Consider the following 26970-nt stretch of genomic DNA (forward strand, 5'->3'; position numbering starts at 1 on the left):
GTCTTGTCGTTATTATAGACATGTCTGATTTAATCTCGACCTCTTGACTCCCATTGATTGGCTTTGGGCTTTTTTAATTTTTTTTTTAATTAAACAAACAGACAATATAATGTTGTTACGGTGCAGTGTAGGCTGATTTATGAATTCACGTGAGCAGTCTGCCACCTGTTTCCAGTCTTTATGCTAAGCTAAGCTATGATAGGATGTTGTGCAGGACACATATATTTATATATATTTATATTTATGTGGTATCTGAAAACAAGTAGTGAATTACTTGTAATAATTTGTGTTCCCACTATAACCAGAGATTGGACAGCGACTTTAAAAAGTAATTCCAGCAGCTCTGTCTGTCCTATTTGTCTTATTTTTGCAAACGTTCCCTCTGATTGGTAATGTGAAATAGTGGCACCACTTAGTCCCCTCATTTGCATTTTCAGGCAGATTTTAAATGTCAGACATAATAAGCTCAAGTCTGATGGTTTTAAAATATAGCTTATTATGCAAACTATGTTTGTTCCTTTCTCAGATCATATCCGACACGCTGTACCCTTCCACGATGTCAACTCACTGATTGGGATTCATTCATTAAATCTCTCATCATTTAAGGCAATTTAATTCACTCGATTCTTATAAAGCCCATTAAAATTGATGCCAAGTCAATCGTTCAAAGAAGCTGAAAATAACTTGTACTCAACTGCACTGATGTGTCCATCAATACATTCTATAGAGAAAACTATTTTCTATTAATCTCCCCTCAAATGACTTGTATAAGCAAAACTCATAGCTGGCTCTGCTGGCCAGTTACTTTATGTCATTATATTAGAATCACACAGTGCATCAAGCTCATAATGAACCTACAGAGCATCAGTGGTTGACAGTCCTGTCAAATCCAAATGAATAAAAAGATAATAAACCAATTATACATTACAGTGACACTTGTGGTGTTTCAAGTGTCCATTTCTATGTGAGCATCAGAGACAAGTTGCATTAAAATCTTGTTGCGCCACGCATTAGATTAAGGAGCCTGTAACCTAAACGCTCAGCGCTTAAGGAGGCTTTTAGCGTGCGCACGAGGCGCTCTGGGCTTGTAAACCAATCTGTAAACATTTTGCGTCATTTATTAGACAATCAGATAAAATGCTCCCGGAGTGTGATGACGGAGAATAAAGACCAACAAGAACCCACACAGGCATGGAGGTTGAAGGGTCAAACAAACAGCAGACGGCTGTTGGTGTCGTGTGTGTGTGAAACCAGCGGCGTGTTGTTTGTCTTTGTGTTCACAACTGAAGCGTTCCCTTTCACTTTAAACCTAGTATTTCTAACCCTAACCTCGATCTTGTTCTTGAACCTAACTAAGTGGTTTCCTTGCCTAAAACCTTGGCAGGTGTTTGTGTTTGAATCCACAATGTTAACTGCGTAGTTACTGAACGACTACAGTTTGAAACGACCCTGGTACACACACACACACACACACACACACACACACACACACACACACACACACACACACACACACACTCAGCCACAATAATGGAAAGCAGATGTGTGGGTGTGCCGCGCCTTTAATAAAGTATAATCTTAAAGCATAGCGGAACACTCTACAGGCTGGATCAAACACGGCGGAGGTGGATGAGCTCTACCTAGTGGCCATAAACCTATAATACAAAAAAAAAAAATGTACCGACTGCATTGATGGTTTTAGATCACAGCCCATCATTTAATACATTTCATATATTTTTTTGAAAACATCACCTTATGCCCCCCCAAATCCCATGAACACAAAGAGATCTACTCTAAGACAAACAAGCATTTCTTATGGATTTCATCTCTTATTCTCATGTGCATTTAAACCATTTCCTGTCCCTATTTACATTTTGAATTGGGGTGAGATGGTTTGAGTCTATCGCAGCATGCATTTAGATGGAAAAAGGGCAGACCGGTCCAGCTGGTCACAAGGCAAACACATCTAGTGGACAAATGCTGCCCCGACACTGACACCTACAGGACCTAATAAATGTAGTTTAGTCTAATTTATGATCTTATTTTCATGTTGTTCAGCAAAATACAAACCTTAGTGCCAAAGGTCTACTTACTTTAGTTTTGTTGCCTCAAGCTTCATGTATTTTTTTTTTACTATTTCCATGTGTGCTGCATAATTTAATGACATAATAAAGAGATTTTTATACTCAACATTTTAGATTTTATTTTGTTTTGTATGAAAAGGATGTTTTAAACTTTATCACATGACTGAAGATCTTCTGCATGCGGGGTACAGTATTTGTACTTGCAGACAATTTCCACTAGATGGCACTGCCTTCAAACAGAATGTGTGTGGGCGCTTTAAGTACAGCAATCTCTCGCTTTACGTTCACCCCGTCAATAACCTTGTGCGTACACTCTCCATTAATTATAGCTGTAATTAAATTGCAATATACATTGACTTGTCGCCTTCCTCCCCCTCCCTCTTAGAGCAGAAAAGAACACAATACATTACATATTGTAGAGCTACTGTAAACGTTTCATTTAATTTGAATATCAGTTTGTGTTGTAAGAGTAAAAAAAATGACTGTAATATGTTTTGGGAACCTTTATGAGGTGAATCAATAATTCACAATCGCTTAAAGTGCTCCAGTGTTTTCTGTTCCTCATCAAAACTGCTTTTACCTTAAGAGGGGAAAAAAAATGGTCTGACTCATCTCCCACACAGTGTGAACGTCTTATTACAGTAGTTAAGAGCATCCATCACAGTGAAAGGTCAATACAATATGAAAAGGCCCATAACAATATTCGGAGCAAATTTGTCATTTGATGTGCTGCAGGAGACGTTATTAAAACTCTGGCTGCACATCATTCATTGATCTGAACAAGCTGCCGTGCAGAATGTCGTGTAATATCATTATTTGAGATAATGCAGTGACCGCTGTGCACTTTCTGCAGATAAATACTTATCTAGTATCGATGCAAATGCAAAAAATAATCGACGAACTCGCTCGCCTCTGTGCGCGTATAAACATGCGTACCTTTTAATTTTGTTGTAGTACTCTGACTGATGCAGATAACGAGCTCTTCATGAGAGCGTTTGTCTGGGATCCTGTATGCGTTCTGCCGGGGCGGACTAGGCTTTAGGCAGCACTGGAGCGTTTCCTAGTGTACTTGGAAGGTCAAGTGCACCACAGAAAAAATCATTAACCGTCCTTTTATTTGCTTTCATACTCACCCTGATGAGATCAGAAGTGACAAGGACAAGAACTCGCTGTGTTTGAATCTCATTTCCGACTATTTTCACATATGTCTTTTTTTTTGTGTGTGTGTGTGTGAGTGGAGGGTGGGAATTGAATTGCAGATGTCACTATAGCTATAACCTCTGCAACAGTAAGGGAGGGAGAGGAGGGGGGGGGGGGGGGGGCGACAGCATACAAGGTTAAAGCTGTATTTGTTGGTTAAAAAAAGAGACCGGCTGCTCTATAAAACAGTGTGTTTATTAACATTTTAGAGCCGGCTGTCCATCAGCTTCTTCCACAGGACCATTGAATCATGTAATTTCTGTCATGGGTGAAAGATGAAGGGGCGAGCAAAGCGGGGCGGCAGAGCTCCGCTAGTTTCACAAGCACTCAGGTAAGGACTCCGCCACAGTCCCTCCTCGCGTGATACGTGCGGAGATATTGCTTGCTGGAGAGTCTTTTCCTTTCACGTTCATTAGAAAGGGGTTCTTAAATTAATGATGCATTGTCGACCACGCCGCGCGATAAGATGCAATAAACAAGCCGAGGATATTTATGACGCTGAGGTGTGGTTTATCGCCTCCTGTAGAGCTCATGTCCACAGTGCGCATTACATAGGTATGGCACGCAGCTGTTTACTGCGCTATCAATATTATCTTACACTTCTTTGGCGTACATTGTTGTCCACCAACGCACATATTTGTATACCACTTATTTGGCATTGTATGAAAGGGATTTAATGCAGCAATGATGACTTTCTTGGCCATGTGTGGGCAGCAGAATAAGCTGTGAACGCAACACTGACAGTTGTTGTGGTGGATGTCTTAATAGATGGCTATTTACACATCCAGCTGACATGGAGCAACATTAGCATTATAGCAGGCTAACGTTGCTCCATGATGTTCACCAGCAAGTCATTGACTTTGTCTGTCTGTCTTTTGGTGTTTGGTAGGTAATGTTCAGATTTTTTTGTGTTTTTAAAATAAAGTACAAAGCAGCAATGGTTTATATTGTTAAAGTCAAAATGATCTCATCTCTACTCGTCATGTTTTGCCGCTTGGACTGAAGGAGCCGGGGGCAGCGTTTAGCGTACCGTCTTCACACGGAAGGTTTAACGTTAGCGTTGTGAAGCGGTCGCGGTTAGCTTGAGGCCTCAGAAATACTTGGTTAAAGTTAGAAAACTTGTTACCTAACTTAAGCTGTTGACGTAATGCCATGTTGCTCAGTGACATAGCGTTCCATGACATTCCATAATCAGTAAAAATAACTAGTCCTGTGTTTGTTCGACCCGCCTTCAGCTAACTTCCTCACCTTAATACTAAGTCCGTTGCTCTGAGCGTGTAATAGTGACTTGGATGTCTTTACATCGGAGTTACCTGAAAACGCGATGCATCTAAATGAGACGTCGGTATCAACTATTTGCCCTGGAGAAACGCAACTCTGACATATTATCACCTTATAAAGTTGCTGTAGCTAGCGAGCCGTTGCATATTTGCACTTCAAACTGACACGGAGCAACGTTAGCGTTCATTCGGATTTGTGTTGTAAATCCACTATTCACTCTCCTTTTAACTGTTTTGCTCTTCAACTATTTTTGACGAGTTATTTAATGAAAAAAGTAATTGACGGATTAATGGAAAGTGAAAATAACCCCTAGCTGCAGCCGTAGAACAGTTGCTTTATCTGAGATTTATTAGTCATTTTAATGTAGTCATTGGAAACATTGATAACATGAAGATTTTAAATAGCGCAGCTTTAAGCCGTGAGGCCAAACAAACAACCAAAAACATGTTCCTTTAATAAGCAGTTTCAAATAAAGCATGAATGTCAGTGATATTTCCAGATTTGATAAATAAAGTGGGTTGCACACGATCCCCTTCATACTTGAGCACATCTCTGGTCTTTTCATTCTTTCATGTTGAAACCACATCTAATCAAAGGAAATAGAAATGGGCTGTAAAGCACCTTCCTCAGTTGAATAAATGGAAACTGAAGTGAACAATATTCTATGCAATGCAGACGCCAGAAAGACGTAGAGTGTTGGAAGAGAACATTGTCATGCAAATCAGGAGTAGTCAATATCAAAAGTATTCGGCACATGAATCTTATATAATGATCTTGGATATGAATAATATAACAGAATATATATAACACTTGCGGTATGTGATGTGATCTTGACGTTGGAATCAATATGCCTCTCCGTAGCTGTCCCTGATATACACCCGACAAACAAACCTGATTTGCCCGTGCCCTAAAATAATAATAATAATAATACATAATGCATCAGTGCATGCCACATGGATGATGCCAAGTGTACGTCCCACTTCATTAATTCATCCATAATGAGTTTTGCAGCATGTAGGAGCAACTACCTTAGAGGCAGCCCCAAGAGTCAAAGCTAATTAAATCAGAATCTTAAAGCCCAATCTACACACATCTGCCTTTGTTTGCAGAGTAAAAAGCACAAATGAGCCGCACACACACACACACACACACACACACACACACACACACACACACACACACACACACACACACACACACTCATTCTGTCTGCGTTATTGCTACAGATGTGGATGCTATTCTACACAACATGTGCATTCTCTTAAGTTTTTAGACCACATGTCTGCACAAAAAAAAAAAAAAAAGGAGATTCAAACCAGTAGGTGTCTCTGTGACACAAACAAATCCTCTATTATTAGACAAAGTGCTTCATTGGATGCCAGGTCATATTGATCTCCATTTTGAGTGTGTACACAGTCTTGAGAAAGCCGAAAATTCAACTTAACACTGAGTTCAAGTGTAACGCCCTTTGATAATTGGTTGCCGGAAGTGTGATGCACATCTCGAGATTGCGCAGGAACTGAAACGCCTGCGCCGAGTGTCTCACTGCAGGTGGCTGAGCGAGGCTGGGTTAATCTCCCGCCGTCTATAGTCGCCGCAGAGTCCTCGCGGACACGATCGGCAACGAAGAGCCCCTGATCCGTGTGCTGCCCATATCTCGCTATTCTCTCGCAAGTGATTAAGAAGCTGTGGCATCTCAGATACTGAGCGGTGATGTAACCTTTTCCAGGGAGGTGCGTGCACGCCTAAATAGAGGTGAAGGTTTTGGCTTCCGTAGAGAGAGACAGAGGGAGGGAGAGGGGGGGCAATTTAGTATAAAGCACTTTTTTTCTTTGGCCTCATACATTGTTCATCACTGACTCTGGCCTGCATTCGTGTTGATTCAACACATGAATATGTTGTATCAAAACAGACCCCAGACTGTACATCATGTTTCTTGAATGAGGAATCTGCGTTCTTAGAAATCCCCACAATTGTTTGTCAGTAAGGGGAAAAAAAAAAAAAAAAGAAAAGAAGAAAATTTAGAGCACCGTGTGCCTTAAATTTGTCTTTGCCAGGTCCCGGCGCCGAGTAGAATCTACGAGCCGGATGAAGATTCTCATCTCACACGCTCTCACTGAATACTTGAGCCGGTGGTTTATCTCCGTAAGAGGAGCTGTCTCGGAGTCCCTGTTTGAGTAACCTAGCGCACAAGTCACAAGTCATCATTAATCATGTGAATGTGTCATGCATCACACAGAGGTGGATTGCCGCATCTGGTCTTTAGTCATATATCCCAATCATCACCGTATCAGCGTTCCAAATCCGTCCGCGAATACATTATTCAAATTCAGTTCATTAGAAAAGTCATTTCAGCCGATAGTTAAGTCCACCTAAAACTTGGAGAAGGGCCCTAATGACATTATGTTTCATTGTAATTCTCTGCTCTTGCAGTGGGGGATATTGTATCATTCATAATGACATATACATTCCCAAAATATCAAAGGAGGCATGTGAAGTTAACTTTTCTTTTCATTTATTTTTATCTTAGAAAAAAAAAAAAAAAATCACGTTTCTAATATTTTAAGAAGCACTTCTAGTGTCTTTCTGGTCATTTGCTTAATGATGAAGACATCATTAGCAAAAATGAACTAAAAACAAAAAGTCCCATATATTGTTTTTTTTCCCCCGTTGTACAGCAAACGGATCATCATTGCCAATACAGTCTCATTCTCTGAGTCTTCCAGGACACACTGTGTGTGTCGTTTATTTCAGCCTCTTATATAACTGCATGACAAATCAATCATAAAATTGTTGTTTAGATTGTTTTGACCGATAGGCACCTTGAGCCCCGAAGGAGCCAAACAACCAAATAACTACAACACACACTAAAAATAGCTGAAATAGAAAAGCGGGCATGTCTAGCTGCAGCAATACTGCTGCAGGTATGTTTGTATTTCACTGCTATAATGTGATCTCAAGCTTCTAATCTTACTATTTTGTATTGTATAGGTTTGTATAAACATCTGTAGAGGCTCCTGTTGACCTTGAATCGTTGTGTACCGAATCTCTTTGTAAGTTATTTAAGTATTATAAGCGTTCTTTTTCTGCAAAAAAACAGACAAATGCAGCCGAAGCTATACATCTTGCCTGGAGGATTAGACCGGCTTACACTGTGGAATGCTTACCAGAGACAATGCATGATCCATCTGTCTGCAGAGAACGTCTTCCTCGCCCTCCCCTGAACTAATCTCACATCGCTATAACCACAAGTCTCAATTCACCTGTTGACGGAGAGCTGGAGGCCGATTTTACCCCCGAGTCAAACATCACATCTACGTTCCATTCATCAAGGAGCAACGAAAGAGATTTCATGTGGAACATGCAGCCCCTGAGGCCTAATTTCAGAAATCCATGGCTTTCTTTTTTTTTTCTTTTCTTTTTTTTTTTATTACACAGTGATATACTGTTCTGTGCTCTTGTTTGGTTTGACCTCCCATGTCCTCTAAATCCTAAAGCCTGACACACTTTAGGAAATAATTCATGAAATCGTTTTATATGAGCCTCTCGTTTTGTGTTGACTCGACTCTTTAGTTATGACCTACTAGAGCCAAAACATTTTCAAATATAACTGGCCATTCAACTGCAGGCTCGGGACTAATTTCCATTTTCTCTGCCTGCAGTGAAAAAAATAAATAACTGCTGATGATCCTCAAGTTGACGAAGTTGATGGGAAAGGATGCATTTGTTTCTTCCTAAGCCTGACCTGGGAATACAATGTAAAAAATAAATAAAAGAAGCTACATTACAGTATTGTTGGGCAACCTGGCTTGTGGCTGAAAACTGGACATGCATACTTATTATAATATCCTCATTAGTAGAAGAAAACGCCGAGAGCAGCAGATATGTTCTCGGGAAATTATAACAATTACATAACCATACATAGTTATGTTAAATTGTGTTTGTTTGGCATAATATTTGAATTAAATGTGATAGATTTACAGTCACAGTTTACACTTTATTTTCAGAATTGTACAACTTTCAAGTAACTTTAGTTCCTCTGCCAGGAGAATCATGCAATCACTCGTGTGTGTGCGTCCCTCAGTGAGTGAGTGAGTGAGTGAGTGTGCTACTCTGTGTCTGTCTGTCAACAGCTAATCTTACATTCTGTTGCAGCAAAATGCATAACATTGTGGGTGCCCAGTTCTGGCTGCATGCTCGAGGACCTTGCGTCGTTGTGGAGACTCACACTATCTGAAAACACCTTTTGTTGCCTATTTGATCCAGCCGTTGCCTGCCTGATGACTCCTCACTCAATTCTGTTAACTGCAGAGAAAACCACGGGGAAAACAGTTTGAACACATCGTCATTGTGTCGGACGGTGTGTTTGGCTAACAGCTAACGAACACACAGCTGGCTGCATCGCCACCGCTCAGCTGCTGCTCTGTGGCCCGAGTTATTCCTTTTTATTGGACATCAACCTCATGTTTACGTGCATATTGGAAAAAAATGGGCTTGAAGCCTGAATTCATTTTTCAAGTTGCGGTTACTCCCGTGAGACGGAGCTGAGCAGTGCGGTGGAGACATCTGCATAGAATAAAATCTGAGCGTATCTGTTGTTGAGACGTGGGAATGAAATCTACTGGTGGTCTGGACCGGGAAGGGGGGGGGGGGGGGGGGGGGGGGGGGGGGGGGGGGCTGGAAATCACCTGGTTAAGATCTGCACTCCAATGAGGGCTCCTTTCTAGTTCATGAGATATTCATTAAGGAAGAAAATACATTAATCGGTGGTTCTACACTTCTGAAGAGTTTGATAATACATGGTTTTAGTTAGAATATTCTCACAACTTTGAATGTGCTCTGTATTGCATGGCTCCCGAAAAATTAGAGGTACATAATGCATACTCTGCGAAAATGCCAGATCATTGATTAAAATCAAAGTAGCAATACCACATTCTAAAAACATTCGATTAAAAGTAAAAGTCCTGCATTTAAGATGTACTTAAAGTATGAATATATACAAATAAACACTATGCAGAAAGGTCCCAGTCAAAGGTATATTGTAATACCATTGGATCATTATCATTGATGCATTAACATGTGTGCAGTGTGTGTGTAGGTCATTTTAAATATTCATGAAGGCTTTATGTAGTTTAATCTATAACGATGCTCCATTTTATAAACTGTTTTGTATGTAAAATCTTTATCTGAAAAGTAACCAGTAACTATAGCAAGTAAATTACTGTAGTGGATTACAAATACTCAAGAAAAGTATAAATTCTACTCAAGTACAGTACTTAAATCTTACTTTCCACCTCTGAAAAAGGCATCATCACAGAGCTGAAAACAGAGCCGTTTCCTTAGCTCATGAAAAGTTGATGCTTTGCAGATACGTGGTTTTGAGAGGACAACATTTAGCATGACAAAGAATACCATGAATTTGCAGGACTGTCAAAAATATTTTTCCGATTGCTTTTGTAAAACGTTGAATTATCAGAAATTACAAATGAAAACAAACTAATTGAATCGCTTTTGAATGGCAGGGTGTGATTCTGCTCGACCGTGACCCGTCAGTCTTCCCCAAAAATGGTCTTAGCTTGCCACCCAACAATGTAACAGATAATAGTATTATTGTTATTGCATTGTTTCTGCCTGCGTTGGCCCAGTTGGTGTTTATTTTCCTAACACTCCATGTCCACAGACGATGGCAGTGATCCATCCTGACAGCCAGAGGCTGAGCGACAGATTCCACACAAGAGGGAACCCCAAGGTAATCATTTGCATTTGTTTTTTATTGCAATCATTAGGGCTCCCCTGCCGGGCCTCAGCACAAGTCTGTGTGACAGACCCCATGTTTTATCTGGGAGTCAGGGGAGGTGTGTTGCTGGGAGCGAGCGGAAGAGTACAGTACGCTGCACTGATAAAGAAAGCAGGCTGGCTACCATGCATCATAGAAACACTGACATCTGTGTGTCCCTACGTGGGCTTTGTAGAGTTGGAATAGAGCAGAATTTTCAAAGCAGACAATCTGTGATTACAAATGCAACGGATACTCATTATCATACTAACTTGTGTTGCCAATTTTCCCTGACAGTGTATTAAAAGGCATGGAATTATTTAAATTTGATATCATTAAAGGAGCCGTATTTAACATTCTGCGCAAAAATAATAAAACGACTATTGCTTAGATAAAGATATAGTGGAGTAGTGTCTACCTGAGCAGAGAATGAAGGCACTCTCCCACTGTGTGTGTTGCTATCCGAGCTTCGTCGTGCTTTGTTGACATAGCTGGGCCGACCGGGCATGCTTTTGGTGCATGTGAACCGGTTAGCTCCGGGTCGCTGATCTGCACAACTCTCATAAGGTGGTCACAGCTAATAATTCTGTCCTGACAGACAGCTTTGTTGCGGTAGTGTAGTGCCAATCCTCGGGTTCACCCCCTCAGGAAAAACGCTGTTAGCTCTGTCTGCACCTTTTGTCGTAGTTTTCACCGTAAGCGCTGTTAGCACCGTTAGCTCTGAGCCGCCGGCCCGCCGTCAACATGTCAATAGCCGTTGAGAGGCAAACTACAAACTCTCGGCCTCAGATCTTGCACCTTTAAATGCCGGTACACAACATAGCACAGGCTGCCGACAGCGAGAGAGCACACCAGAGAGCAAAACTACGGGGAACAAAAGACAGAGGAATCCTTGATCAAGCCGGGCAGGGTCATGACCTCTTCTGGGCGCCAACGGAGGCCCGGATAGACCACAAGTGGTACTTGAATACCGAGATCCATGGCTGTGCATCAGTATACAAAGATCACCCCGAGCCTCTACCTTCCTTTAATTATCTAGAGGTCTTTGGGAGAATGGGGCTGCGTGCAAATAACTCACTTATTCAGCTTTATCTGCAAAAAAAAAAGAATTAACTTTTTGTTGGAAAGCTAGCTAGGAAACCTCCTGTTCTTCACAAAGTGCTAGAGCCAAAAAAGAGTTCCCAACAGCTGGCCATAGTGAGAGAAATAGGTATTGTTCTGGTACTCGATTACAACAACTACTATGGGTAATAAGTAGTATTTTCAGTTTTACCACGGTACGTTCTGACAATGGTGCAAGCAATGTACCACTGATTGTCCATGATATAAACAATGTGACATAATGTACTTCAAAATAGAACTGATACTAATCATATAAAGCCAACCCTCCATGAGAACGCTCTTTGAGTGCTCATTGAGACTGAGGTTGGCCAACATTAGCTTTTTTTTCTTGACATGTAGCGCTCTTAGATTTACACCACTGTCAATATGCTTTCTAATACATTGGCCTGTGCAGCATTCATTATAATCAGCCCTCGAATGAATGCACACTTGTGTCACTGATATATACTCCTGTGCTTTTCTCAGTGCATGCAGGATCATTAAGCTTTGATGAAACAATGGCAGGGCCCAAGGTGAGCTGGAGGAAGCCTCCCACGCCGAGGCCAAGCTAGACTTACAGCCACAGAATATTACACTCATCCAGCTCATTACAGAGCAAACTAGTGCTTTTCTGACTACCTTGCTTACTCGTGTGTCGCTGCAAGCAGCCCGCACACACACACACACACACACACACACACACACACACACACACACACACCTCTTAATAGATGCCTGGGTCTCCCCACTCTTTTTGTCCGTGTCGTCCTTATCTGTGCTCCCATGGAGGAAGTCTGCCCCTTCTCGCCATCGCTGCTGCTTCTCAATCAACGTGGCTCCAACCTCCAAATTGGTCTCATTCCCACGATACAAGAGCAATTACTCTGTCCTAGCCATCTACATCCCTCGCCACGCTGTACGCCACCAGCTTGTCACCGAGCCACCGCATTAAAGGAGGAAAGTCTTTCGCGGCTGTGAATGAGCAATGGGAAATGTGACACATGGATCTGTTGCATCTCATGGTACGGATCCTGCAGGCACCGCATTGCTTGTGTGTTTTTCCATCATTTGTAGTGTTAATCCTACACTGTTGACTTCTAAAGAGTTGAGGGGCAAATGCTGTTTGGTCTAGCTACTGAGCTAGGTTTGTGGGTCGCCCTCACAGAGGCAAAAACAAGCTTGTGGCCACCCACTACAAACTAGTTCATAAGCCGTGGCATTCGACCAAGTCTGATGGTAAAACAATGTACCTTCTCAAAGACATTCATGGTGTTTGACACGGACGGAACTGGTAAGATGATTTGTTGTTAGGTCTAGGGGATTTAATCACCACTCAGCTCTATGGGTGTGCCAGCTACTAACAGGCCACAACATCTGCTGAATGCCTTCCGTTGCCATTCAACAAGAAAAGAAAGTAGACCTTACCTGAAACCCCAGTCAGCTCAACTAACCTCCAACCGTCGCTCCTCTCATCGTATCGTTGAACCAGCACGCTGCCCACTGACAACCAATAATAACTTCTCTCATTGGTTTCAGTTTACAATGTTAACAAATATGCACAGGGAATAAACTACAGGTGAAGGTTATCCTTCATTGGTCTCAATGAAAAGTTTCTGACAGCCTCATATCAGATAAGACCCGCCTCTTGAAGCTTGGCAACCGACCAAAAATTACAACCTGTGACCCCGACAGTGATGCACTCGTACGTTCATCCGAAGTGATGCTAGTAGTTGTGTGAAAAATGTAAAGAAGAGCTTGAGAGAGACGTTCTAACCCTGACTGCTTTTCTACCTCCATCTGGCAAATTGTTGCAACACTTGGGATGTGTCAGAGATCTACTTTGAGGCAACTCCAAGAGATTCAGGCACACGATTCCTTGAAAGACCTTCTCAAAATGAGTAGATACATGACTGACTTGGAATATTGAAGGCGGAAGAAACACTTTGTCCACAGTAACACCCTAAGTATTCGTAATAGAGTCTTTGCTCATCTCTTTGGCAGAGGTCACTGCATAGGTCTCCACAGTGGGAGGGTGCCAGGGGTGGACGAGATCTGTGCTGAAGTAATGAGGGCTGTGGATATCAGGGTGTCATGGTTGATACATCTCTCAAATGACATTGAGATTTGTGGAACAGTGACGTCGGACTGTCGGGTTGGGTGGTGGTCTTTTTCCATAAAGAAGGGCCCAGAGGGTACGCTCCCACAACCCAATCAACAAGATCGCAAAGCCTGTTTGGAAGACGCTGTAAAGGAGGACTGAATAGGACCAGAATAAACATCTTTGTCTGAAAAAAACGTGGCCCGGCCCGCTCAGATAGGGAGTGAGCAGCTGCCCCAAGTTGAAAAGTGCAAGTATCCCCTGGTCTTCTCCACCTCCTTACGGTAAAATTGGGAGATTTACTGCATCTGCAATTGTTTGGAGCAGTGGCAGTAGGAATGTAATTCCAGAGAGTGGTGAAGAACACGACTGGGCAACATAGAGAAGCTCTTGATTTAACAGTCAATCCTATTTAAGTTACAGTTGCAAAAGAATGATGGCGATGATGGTGTTCCAGCGCTGGGTCAAGTCTTTCTGACAGGGGGGGCAAGCGATTCAGGACAATATAAGTCACAGTGACAGTCCGCTACTCCATGTTGACAGGAGCTTGTTGGGGTTGTTTGGACTCTGGGGCACCTCCTGCTGGAGGTGTAGCGACTAAGGACGTGACGTGTGGGCGACTGCAGGTCATAAACATGTAACGTCTCTTAATTTCAGCTGCTCTTTGTAGTGTCTCCTTGTAGCCTAACATTTAGAGAATAGATTTTTAAATGAAATAAAATGTCATTATGCACAGGGAATCAGGAGATTTGCACAGGGAATTGCTAATGGCTTTGATTCAAGCAATCTTTTACCTCCATTAAATATTTCAAGGCCACTCAGGTGCTTAGATGGAGCGCTCCTGTCCATCCTAAGTCCAAGATAAAATCAAAGACGAGACTTTTCCATTGAGCATTGGTCTTCCCAGTCAAATGACTTTATTCTGGCAGCTCACTGATTGTTTTTTTTGTCCTTATTTCTGGCATGGGCGGTCACTTTGGTGATCCCTGACTTTTCCTCTAGCTCCACATAGAGCATTTTAATTAATATCTGGCGGTTCCCTGGCTTTTATCAAGTCAATAGTTTTTTTCTGTATTCAGTAGTTTGGATTATGTCAAAATATCAGCAAAAACTACAAATATTGAGTACTTTGTGTTCAGTGCCACTTTGCAAATGTTAGAATGCTAACATCTGCTACACTAATATTATAAAAGTGGGAAACGTACTTGCTAAACATCAGCATGTTGTCGTTGTCAGTAGACAATAATGTTAGCATTTAGCTCAAAGCTCCAAGTGCAGTCTCAAAGAGTCGCTAGCTTGTCTGTAGACTTGACATTGTTTTAAACTTTGTTCGTTTAGATTGTCTGTTCACGTGTTCTTTCATTCACTGCCATGTGGAATACTCTTTAAATATGTCTTGCCATATGCTCATACAATTTTAAACTTGGTAATTGGCTTATCTTTTTAAGATGCAAAGGGATTTTCCCTGTGTCAAGACATTTTTTTAAATTTGTATGATGGTAAAAGGTGACGGGGTGGCAGATCGTGGGAGGCTTGTTCTCGCTGCAATGAATCAATGAATATCACAAACTGCACATACCGCACTGTATTTTGTTGAGCATACACAATGGGTCATCTTTTAAAATATAACTTCCACCATGGCCAAATCTTTAACCTACTGCTGCAGACAAATATCCAAAGTTCTAAATATCCAAAGTTTTCAACAATTCAATATGTCATAACTCATGAATTCCTTTTTTTTTAACGAAACATATATCGCTCTTTCAACCCAGACTTGCTGAACTGAGGGTATCGGTGGCTGTCACACGCACAGGTCACAGCGAGCAGCCTCAGTCTGTCCTCTGCATGTTCATCTTGAACACAATTAATCAAGAAGACGGCAAGCCAAAGATAAAAACAACATTAGTCAAAAATTACTCCTGACCTTTTCTCAGTCGCACAATAAGCCTCCCTTCTGGTTTTCAGTAAATCACCTCCAAATGAGAACACAGTCTGAAAGTTTCTCCCCCACACGTGATGGACCTCGTTAACGCCGCAGCGCATCCTCAAATATCTCCTCCGTTTTAAGGGCCATGCGTGTAGCAATAATGGGAATCTAATGGCAGAAATGGAATATAATATTAACAAGTATGTTTTCTTTAGTGCATTATAATCTGAGAATACAAATGGTTTTGGTTTTTGTTACCTGAGAGTGAGTCGTTTGTATCTACATGCAGAACCAACCTGCAGTTGACCAGACCGGACAAACCTCTAGGCCATTTGCATGTTTACATTACCTCGTAGGCCACTGTAGTTCTGCTGCACAAGTTGCAACCTCATAGCTAGACGCAGCCAAATCCTACACGCTGCACCTTTAAACGTGTTTTGTTTTTAACTTTTTTTGCCACAGTTGAACACTTGTTGGCGCCATCCGTGTCTTACCTTGTAGTCGAACTCACTCACTTTGCTGTTTTAGGGCAGATTATTCCAATTGATAGTTATACAATTTTTACCTTTCAATACACCTTTTAATCATCTGAGGTCATTGCTTAAAGATCACATCCGTGCATAGAAATCATTTCTATTGGTATTAGGCGGCATCTCAGACTGAGATTGATTGTTTCCTATTCATATCTCTCTTCAAGTTGAGTCGAAGTCAAAGCACTCTGAAGTGGAGTATCAAATCAGCAGAGAGGGAGTTTAATAATACAAGATCTGACAATAAGTCTCAATAAACACGTCTGAATAATAACTAATTCCCTGGAAATGTCAGGACAATAAGGCAGCAGCTGTTTGAGAAGGCTGGCTAAATAGGAACGCGTCATCCTGAGGGATTATTTCCAAGGCCTTATTATATGGTGGAGCTATTGTGACCCACAATATGCTACCTGTATTTTAGATACTGACATAGTATGCTGTGAATGTGAAGGATAGAAACAATTGTGTAAACAGTGACAGAGCATTGACAACAGCATTTTGGAGAGAAAGAGTCTAAACTTGTCAAATGTCTCGCAGACGTCCTCATATTATATTTAGCTTCAAATCCTCAGTGAACAGCCGCGTCTGTCTCCTTATACCGGAAACAAGAAAGACAATTTTGTCCTATGCTATAATGTGGAATGTCAGTCTGACTTCGCACTGAGCAGATCCATTGAAAATGAATTGTAAATGATAGAGAATGTGACTTTGACAGTAATCCGGGATGATTTCCTAAGGATCAGGATACATTTATGCCTCCGAATTTGCGGCGCCGCCCGGATATAAAACTCAATCAAATGGAAAAGTTTAGACAGGCATTGTTGAAATGGTTTTTAGTGCACAAAGTCTATTAATTATAGCTGGTGTAAGCTGTTCATCGGGACACCATTGTGATTTATAATGCTGTTTTTTTTTTTAAAAGGAGTCATTTTGGGAAATATGCTATTTCTGGCAGAGAGTCTGTGTGGTGAATATGACGCTAATGCCAGCAGCAGGTTAGCTTAGCATTAAGGCTGAAAACAGGGAACCCACCTAGCATGATTCTGTTTGAAGTTTATAAAATCCATGACCTGTTAAGATCACCAATTTACATGATATATCTTATTTATTTAATCCGTACAAAAAGGTGTGTAAACAAAACAAAAACAGCAAAGAAATGCTGAAAGAAAAGAGCGGGTAACGCGATAACAACAACCATCATGTACAGTAACATCTCAAAGCGCACTGTCACAGATCTACGCTCTTCTTTTGTCTTTTCGGGGATGAAAGACGTGCATTGTGTGTCGGGGACTGTCTCCTGTCTGCGGTGGAGTTTCCCCACCGCTGCTGTTACGATTCATCGGGGGAAATCAATCAGAAAAGCTTAATCGCCTCTTTGAAGAAGCACGAGTCACACGCATTGACGCGCTGCGCTGCTATCGCCACCATTTTAATGTTTTACCTCAGAGGTGTCTTCATCAACATATTGAATACCAGGTGTTGTTTGTAATGGATTAATTACAATTCTCCATGGAGAGAGGCGGTGGGGGGATTGCAAGGCAAAATCCCAATTATAATAATTAAGTCATCATTTTTCAATCGATAGGAAAATTAAGAGGATTGCCTGTTGCTGACAACTGTATTTGAGTGTAACAAAAGCCGTAAACTGGCACTTCTGCTGCCATTCATATCAGTAGCTCATCACACGACTGGATGGATCTACATCACAGAGATATATATTATATCTTTAATTGTATTTTCTTCCCTCAGTGCTTCTTTATATATTTGACTTTGTTCTTTTTTCTTTGTTCATTTGTATCTTAGAATTATTTTATAGTTTTATTCTGTTTTTTTTCTGTTCAGTAGGAGGTACCATTACATTAACCAGGAGGCAAAACTAACTTTTATTGTATTAAAAAAAAAAAAAAAAAAAATCAGTGCTGTAGGTTTTGCCCCTGCTGATGTGTTGATTCTGTTTTATCCAATCTGAACATGATGAGCTTGACACGCAAACGGACGTGATGTCCACACACACACACACACACACACACACACACACACACACACACACACACACACACACACACACACATTATGAACTCCAGGCATCCAAATCTTTCACTGAAATCTAATACTCCGTCTCCACGAGGCTTTGCAGCAGCAGCTAATCAGAGCCTCATCAGACGACTGGAGCTGAGCATGTCATTAGCTCTATAGCTGTGTTTACATGCAATAATCCCATCATTGTCCTCACCCTGATTATGTACATAAACCCATTATGTTGTTTACAAGCGTTGTGTGGAGAGCAGCCTGTTAATAATTCCGTCTTAATCCAATCTGGCATCTTGTAATTGATTAAATATAGTAATTGCCTTTCTGCTGCAGGACATAAGTGATGCCAGTCGTCTCCCTTTTGTTCTTACCTTCAGTCATACTGATTGCAGATTCTACATATTATCTGCTGCGTTGATTACAGGCTAAATACACCCAAATAACAAAAAGTAGAGCATATTCCTCCAATAAACCGTTGCATAATATTTTGGTTTTATGTACTTAGCTTTAGAGATTTCCACCCCTGAGCTTTTTTTTTCTGCTGCTTTAATACAAAAGATGAGGCAGAAATGTTGCTTGTGGTGCTTAAAATGAACAAAATAACGTTAATATATGTACATATATGTACGTTCAATGTCCCCAGTGTGAGGCCCGCATGGCACCTTTGTTTCATGTCTCTTCCTGTCACCTCTCTACTCTCTGCCAGAGGCGTAAATATAGACGGTGCACGCAGTCCAGTCGCAACGGGGCCCGTGGGCTCGGGGGGTCGTAAAGAGATCTATTCCCATTACAATAACCGGAGTAACTCATTCTCATTTGGCTGTAAAATCCAAAACATTGTAGGTAAAATATATATGTCAAATGGTGTGTGTGTGTGTGTGTGTGTGTGTGTGTGTGTGTGTGGGTCCATCGTAACTTGACTACACCCTTTAAAGCTGAACAAAAGCATAGGTAACGTCCGCAACGTCAACTCGGAAACAGAGCAGCAGCCTTATAGGACAGTGCAGTTCAACATTCTGAACAGACTTTGAGACTAATGTTGACAAGAAAAACAAATGATAAAAGAGAAACCAATAAAATAGACTAACATATGATATACTTACGTCATTTGAATACATGAATAAGATAAAATAAATAATCAAATTCAATTTAATAATAGGGGAACTCAATCTGATCAAAAGTCTGGTTTTATGTTTAAGTTAACTATCAATACATTCAGCTGCATTTAATCTATGATTAAGGTATTTAAAGGGGCATTCACTGATTTTACACGTGAAGATATTTGTCATGAGGATTACTTAATACTTCTCTATCATAACACTTGTATAACGTCTTCTGTTTCTCTCTAAAGTCTGAGAAAATAAATCTCTGCCTCTTTTTTTTTTCTCCCTCTATTTTGTAATCTGTCTCTCACAATTCCCCCAGCTTTAGTGCCGTGCGATACTAAATGAGTGGAATACCCCTTTAAAGGACCCTGCTTATGGTTGTTTTAGTCACATAAATGTGGTCGTGTGTCTCACCATGATCCATCTAGAGACCTTTATGTTGAATACATCAAGCCAGCTCCACAAATTATGCAAACTGTCTCACAAACACAATGTAAGTCCTTCCTAGAGGATTGTAATCAGATAACAAATAAAACATGAAATTAATTAATATTACACACACACACACACACACACACACACACACGCACACACACATAAATGTTACATAACAGCAAATGAATGCATTATAAAACTCTGAGGCGAAAACTCTCCAGAGTGAGCCAGAGATTTGTCTGATATAATGTATCAGGAGACGTATTACCTCGGGGACTGTCGCCCTACCAGGCCAGCCATGATAAATAATGCAACAAAAATACATCATCATGATGTTTCTCTTTATCCAACATGTGTAGCTGTCAACTTTGATCAATAAGAACGCACTAAAGGCAATGGTATATGAACACAGTCCTTTTTATGTTTATGCATGCCGTTGAACCCGGGAACACCGCAAATAAGACATTTAGATACAAAATAGTTCAGCCCTGAAGGCCCACAAAACCTGTAAGGTTGACCTGGGGAGTGTTGTGCAGCAGGAGCGTTGTTCTCCAGATAGAAACGTCGAGGAGCAGAGGGTTGGGGCTGAGCGTTATTGCGCAACGATGTTTCGAGGCTTTCGAAATACCAACTTACACATCGTACGCTCCACATCCACTTTATGTCCACTCTCGGCGCCGCCGTATACAGGCAGACCACGTAATGGGATGGATCATTTGAAATTCAAATTTCTTTTCTCTCATCTCTCATCACACGGTCGTAGTGATCTAAGGACCAACCCATCAATTTTAACTGTCAGATCAAAAAGGTCTTCATTTGCATCGGCTCGTATGAATTTTCATCTCACACATTGCGTTTTCATTGTCTGCGAGACATTTGAATAATTAAAATAATTTGGTGTTCCTGAATAGCATAAAGCTTGCATTACATGGATGTAAAAATGGGGACGTTTTTCATCTCGGTGTTCTGTTTGCGTCCTCGTTGACATCACCGTGACACTTCCTGCCGTTTGCTCATGAAAATGATTTTTAACTGATGACGTGTTTCAAGCCGGCTGCAGAAAATCACACAATACCTGTTTTGGGTCTCAGCTGTAAAAACTGGTTGAATGGAATTGATTTTCATCTGCTCCATGTCTGCGATGTTGACGGTATTCTTCACGAATCTATTTGGATTTTTGTTATTGGAGTTTTTATAACAGTATAGGCCTAAGAGGTCTGACTGGGAGTTAAACCTCTCTGGGGTCTAATTGAAGCCAAACATTATGTTGCTCTGTGGGATAACATACTGTTTTACTTTGACTTTTTGGCAAACAAAAGATATATATGTTTGTTTGCATAGACCTTATGAAGGCAGAGATATGTCCTTGTGTGGTGTAATAACAATGCTGTATGGTAATTTCAGTGTTTGGTTCCCTTCATTAAATGAGAAAGCGTCAATACTTTCTACATAATAGGTTCATTTTGCTATGAGCATTGCCGTCTGTGAGACCCTAAACAATAAGTGAATCCCCATCTACCTGTTTTATGCTTATTCCCAATTTGCATATTAAAAAAACCTGAGGAAAGTAAAAATAAATAACAAAAAAAAATCAACTCTTTTGCCAAAAGTTTTTATGCTTAGCTGAAGTGGAAAAAAATGGCGTATGGATAAAAAAAAAAAAAACGATATGCAAAAATATAATTCATAACGTACATGAAGCATGCGCCTGAAACCACTTTAAAAATGGCAGCAGACAAAAACACCAGATCTGAGTGGAGTGATGAGGAGACTGTAATGCTCCTCTAATTAATACATTAACACGCATACATGCCATATTTCCATCATGTTTCCACATCCTTTTCATTCGTCTGACTGGTACTGTGATAATTACATCTTCTCATTCTACCCTAATGGTTTATTGGCACCTGACTGGAGAGTCAGAGGCACCAACTGTCCTAATATTTGCATTGACAGCAGTGCTTGTGTAACAGATATGGGTAGGGCATGCACAGAGACTACTCAAGGGGATTGTTTCCCAACATTTATTTGCTCCTGCAGAAGAAAATAAATAACTCGTTCGTTGCCCTCTGGTCTCCTTCTCTGCACCTCTGGTCTCTCCTCTCCCTCACCATGCAAAACAGCACTGTCTGCTTTCATTACTTTTCTCAAAATACATCTTTTTGACATTACAGTATACTCAGCTTAGTGGATTTTTTTTTTAATACAGTTTCTAGAGCCATTTCAATTTCAGGAAAAACATCTTCTCAAAATCAAGAAAAAACAATATTCCAAAGAAAATACTGTTATGCTGTGATTTAATTGGCGCCTAAACGTACATATTAACAACAAAATGACACAAGACAGCTGGGCGACGTGATTGTGTGAACAGTAAACAATGTGCATTGAAGTTTACAATGAAAACAACTAAATAGTGTGGCAGCATGACATTCTTAAAAAGCATGCTTATTAAGTAAGCATCTTCTGCATCCTTAACGAGGAAAGCACACTAGTGTTTCCTTTAACCCCGCCCCTAACCCTCGGTCCAGCCTCCTTGTTGGACTCATTCACATGGTACATTTTACAACTTTTAGGACCTAATGACTTTAGTGAGGGCTATTTAAATGTTTGTACTGGGAAGTTTATTCACCTCCAAAAAAATGGATGCCCTGAGTTACTAAGGTCTCAATGTCGATGCTTTTTTTTTTGGCTCAATGACATCACACCATGGACCTGAAAGTTATAATTTCACGGTCTGGACACTATGTCAAATTTACTTCAAAGGCTGGCGCTCTTGCTGGGGTCTTGACTGTGAGTAACAGATGGAGGCTACGGAAACTAAGCAGGTAGAGAAGGAACAAAAAATGTATAAAAACGAACCAAATAGAAATAACTCATGACGATAACATTGATATTGTGAATACAATTCACAATTACAAATCTTTCATCGACGTTCTGAGAACGCGTTCCTTTTTCTGAGTGGAACATTCTCTCAGTGACGATAAGACGATTTGACCCAGCATTAGCTCCTCAAACTGCCGCAGCCCTTCTCTCCCTGCATTCATTTCCTCACTCGCCGTGAGCTCCCTCAGTCTGAAGCGGGCGACGTTGTGATTAGCATCGGCGATCTCAGCGCAACTCTCTGAATTAAAAACCTGCCGCCATTAATAAAGACGAGAGGGGGGGAAAAGATGAAACCCGAAGACGCGACTGTACTCCTCATGCGGCGCGGCCCGAGAGATCCACGGTGCCCAGGGCTCCCAGGACTTTCTCTGAAGCATCTTTTTGATGTAAAAGTCAAGGAGGGCTCTCAGTATTCCACAGGCAGCCTAGACCCAGCCTGACCAGGCTGTAATAGCCTATGATCAGAGATCTATTACTCACCTCTTAGAAACGGGCTCACGAAGCACATTCATTTGCCATTTTTAAATTGATCTGTACTTTTTGGTTTCTGGTCTGATGAGACAGAATCTCTCAGTTTCAATTTCCACAGGCGATACATTACTATCAATACATTAGTAGAGCAATATCATAGGTTATTCTCTGGACTCTTGATTTGCATAAGCATTTGCATTTCATTGCAGCACGGGGGATGGGCAAAGGTCTTGAATGCGGCATACAGATTGTGCGGTGTGTCAAGCAGAGGACCGTGGGATAGTGCTGAACTTCCTCTGGGGCGAGCTCTCTCCCAGTTGTGTCCCTTCCTGCCCAAACATTTTAACATCATCCGCCACGAGCTGGGACAGAGCGGCGCAGAGGAGGATTTGGAATACATTTGGCTTAGGCAACAAATTAGATTAGTCTATTTATCTACTAGCCACCTTCTCTTTCCTGCTTTGCCTTCTCTCTTTTCTCAGCGGGAGGCCACAGTCGTGTCACTCCTGTCTCCTCTTCCCGTTTCCCCTCAGACAAAAGCGTCCACGGTGATCAGCCTCACCGCTGCAAGACAGAGAGGATATAAGGAATCAAGAGAGGGGAGAGCTTAGCATCTTGTGGCCAGATCATGAATATATTCAACATGCTGCGAAAAGACTGCGACCCAGCTGTTGTAGGGATATTTCATATTACCATCTTCAATGTGTGAGGCAATAATTGTGTGAATGAAAGCAATGCATATTATATTTTCATTTCCCTTTCTCCCTTTCTACACAGGCAGCTGTGGACTTTTATTTGACTGAGCTAAAAAAAAAAAAAAAGAAAAAAGAAAACGCTGTAATAATCCAACAGTTTGCTGCATAAAGGTAATGTTCTCATTCTGTGCTGAGCTCTGTCAATATTCTCTCACGGCTGTTGTTATAGTGTACAATAACTGAGTAGCAGGTGTGTATTACAGGAAGAAAAAAAAACCCCCCACATTCCAGTGTTATTTCAGAGCTGAAATGCTCATTGAACCGTATCCCAGAAAAGTCTTGAAGTCATGAAAACGGCATGAATGTTTTAGTTATGCAGTCCGGGTTGTGTCGTGGTAATATGGGTGTGATTGCGCGGAGAACGTTCAGTACGGGGAAATATAAACGTTTTCATCGGTGCCACGCTGTGCTAAACAAAGCTGTTGGGCTGCTCCAGTAATTCAAGCTCCATTAAAAACACAAAAGTGCATATATTCATACCTTATACCTCACGCGGCGATTACAGTAAAGTGTGCAGAATGCTGTAAACAAGTTGTGACAACGCTGGAAGTAAAAGGCAAAAAAAGAAAGAAAAGCTGGAGCCGTGCCAAACGTCTCGTGTTTTGCCCCGAGGACATCGCGGTCCGGACAGTGTTTCCCCCTCATTTCATACCCAGCTCACGGACGTCTCCGTTGCACTTAAAAGGTCCTGTGGCTATGCATCAACAAAACGGCTTAATTCGAGTAAACAAGTGACTTCAAAGCCACAAAGGTGTCGCGGTAAATCCAAATTAATTAATTTTGTTATCTGGTAATTACAATGTGTGTCATTAGAGATGGTTAGAGTGAATTATGGCTCGTTCTACCGTTTACCCGCAAACATTCTAGGTGGCATTTTATTCATGCGAAGATTAATATTGAAGTCTTTGACATGGAAGAGGAGCTCATTTAGCACCGCTCATGTGCACTCGTGATTTACATGCACTCTTATGGAAAATGCATTGTTTATTATAAACACTACTGATGAGCAGATTTTGAAACTTTTCACATCTACAGCTCTTACTTATTCTGCACAATAAATGAATGCCAAATAAGCTAAATTTAAACACTCTAATACGAAAATAATATAAATAGATAGCTTCCATTTGTAACCAAATAGACGATACAGCCATGGACAATGAAGGAGACAACGTGCCCCTGGACACAGGCGCGTTAAAGACCCCCCCACCCTAAGACAAAAGCAAGACACCCAGACCGCGTCTTTTGCCGTCGTTAAGTCCTTGTGATCCTTTTGCGTCTTCTTTGTTGTCGTTTTGCGTCTCTTCGTGTCTTTTTAGTCACTTGTGTCTCTTAGCTTTTGTTTTGGAGGCCTTTTTGTGTCACCGCGGCTGCTTTTTTGCATCATCATGTATGCTTTGTGTCTCCTTGTGGTCATCTTGTGTCCCTTTGTAGTCTATTTGCTTCTCATTAGCCGCTCTGCACCTCTTGTCGTTTAGCATCTCTTTTGTTTGGGTTTTATGTCTCTTTGTGGTCATTTTGCATCTCTTTGTAGTTGTGGTTGGTTTTATGTCTCTCTGTGGCCATTTTGCATCTCTGTGTGTGCTCCGGGGGCGTGGAATCGGTAGGCTTGTTCAGCAATCCATCCATGATACTAACAAGCCGACTGCCTCTCTCACACCTCCCGACTCCGGCAGGGGGAGCACCACGGATGGCCAATCAGATTCCGGAGGAGGGTGGGGGGGGGGGGGGGTTGCCTGGCCGCCCTTCTGGCCCCTGTCATGATGTCAGCACATCATGACAGTTCACGGACCATCCGCGACACTTCCCCTGATGATACCACCACGCAGCGAGAGAGGGAGACTCGAGAGATAAGGTCTTATCTCGTTATATACAACTGGACAACTTGTGCGAAACCTTATCGCCGCTACGGTGCATGTATCACAATAGGTTGAGCCGCATTTTCAATGGGTGTTAAGTCTAAGTGAAATATGGCGACAATTATCTAGTTGCCTGATATTAGAATTGGCAGCAAGATACTTAATGGGGCCAGTGCGGCAGAATGATGTCGTAGTTGTAAAGCCTTTGTGTGACATCCAATGACTGTCACTGCCTCTGTTGACCTAATTCAATTTTCTTTTCAATTACCTGTAGTATATTACCATCACAGCCATTGGTATTGTGGTATAAATCACCCAACCGGACCCTGTGGCTAGAGCAGACAGGCACCCCACTGGGTGATATAGAGCTGTGTCCTGTCTGGCCCCTGACTCCCTTAAATATATTTTAGATTAAAAAAAAGAAAGAACACAAAACACTCACGACCCACATTTCAGCAGCCAGACTACGCCGCTGGGGCCCTTCATAGGAACGTAATGTATAATTACAGTGACTCAAGGTTAGACACAGACAAAACTGATAGCGGAGAACAAAGCTCAATGAGTTCTGGGATCTGAGGATTATTATTTGGGGACGTGTAATTAAAAAGGCCTGGGTGTAATGTACTCCCAGTCTTGCGTCTTTGTTTCAATCTTCACATCTTGATAGCTTGTGGCAGGTTCAATGAGGTGAATGGTGGTTAACGGGTGGGGGTGGGGGGGGGCCCATTGACTGGGCTGTGTTACCAGTGTCACCTCAGTGTCCTGCTGAGGTGAGAGCATTGATTTATTCAAGGGGGAAGAATCGAGAGCAACCAGGTTTGAAAACACCCTTTAATCAGTATGGGCGGTCTATCCAATGTGCTTAATGTGCGAGAAGAATTAGCCATGCTGGCGTGTGATGTGGGGGTGCAGACCAAAACCAATACAGTGTGTAGATGCTAAACGAAATGCCACGCAGAGGTACGGGCTTTCAAAAGGTCATGTGCATCGGTGCTGAAGGTGTTTGTAGGTTTTATTGACAGGTGAAGTCGAGGTTAACAGGCCGAGCCGCTGTGTCTTTTGAGCAATGGAACCAGTGGAGCAGCCACACGCGTAGTCCCAGTTCACGAGTTTAGTTATACATTAAAACATTTATAGCCATGCTGGTCCAGACCAAAATATCTCAACGAGTCTTTGATGGAACTTGTGTAAAGACATTCATGGTTCCCAGAGGATGAATCCTAACGACTTTGGTGATCTCCTGACTTTTCCAACGTGAGGTTGACATTTGTGGTTTTGAGGGAAATTTCTCAATGATTATTGGATGGGTTAGCGTTACATTTGTTACAAACATTAAAGTCCTTCTCAGGCTGAATATAGAACAACTTCAGTGATCCCTTAACTTTTCCTGTCAGGTCAAAATTGAATTTGTCTATTTGCAAAACTACTGACATTCC

The 26970-nt window shown here is 41.5% G+C and overlaps 1 protein-coding gene across 1 annotated transcript in view; it reads left to right on the top strand.

Moving 5' to 3' along the window:
- Window positions 1–23480: 23480 nt before the first annotated feature.
- The window catches only part of cdh19 (cadherin 19, type 2), a 49080-nt gene continuing 45590 nt past the window's right edge, over window positions 23481–26970 (top strand). Inside the window, exon 1 of the mRNA XM_068710128.1 lies at window positions 23481–23789. The gene's annotated coding sequence lies outside the window, so the exon portion shown is untranslated. The remainder of the gene's footprint in view (window positions 23790–26970) is intronic.

The sequence above is a fragment of the Cebidichthys violaceus genome, unplaced genomic scaffold (genome assembly GCF_023349555.1).
Source record: "Cebidichthys violaceus isolate CVI_PGR_0920_01 unplaced genomic scaffold, fCebVio1.0.p SCAF_15, whole genome shotgun sequence".
Lineage (NCBI taxonomy): Eukaryota > Metazoa > Chordata > Actinopteri > Perciformes > Stichaeidae > Cebidichthys > Cebidichthys violaceus.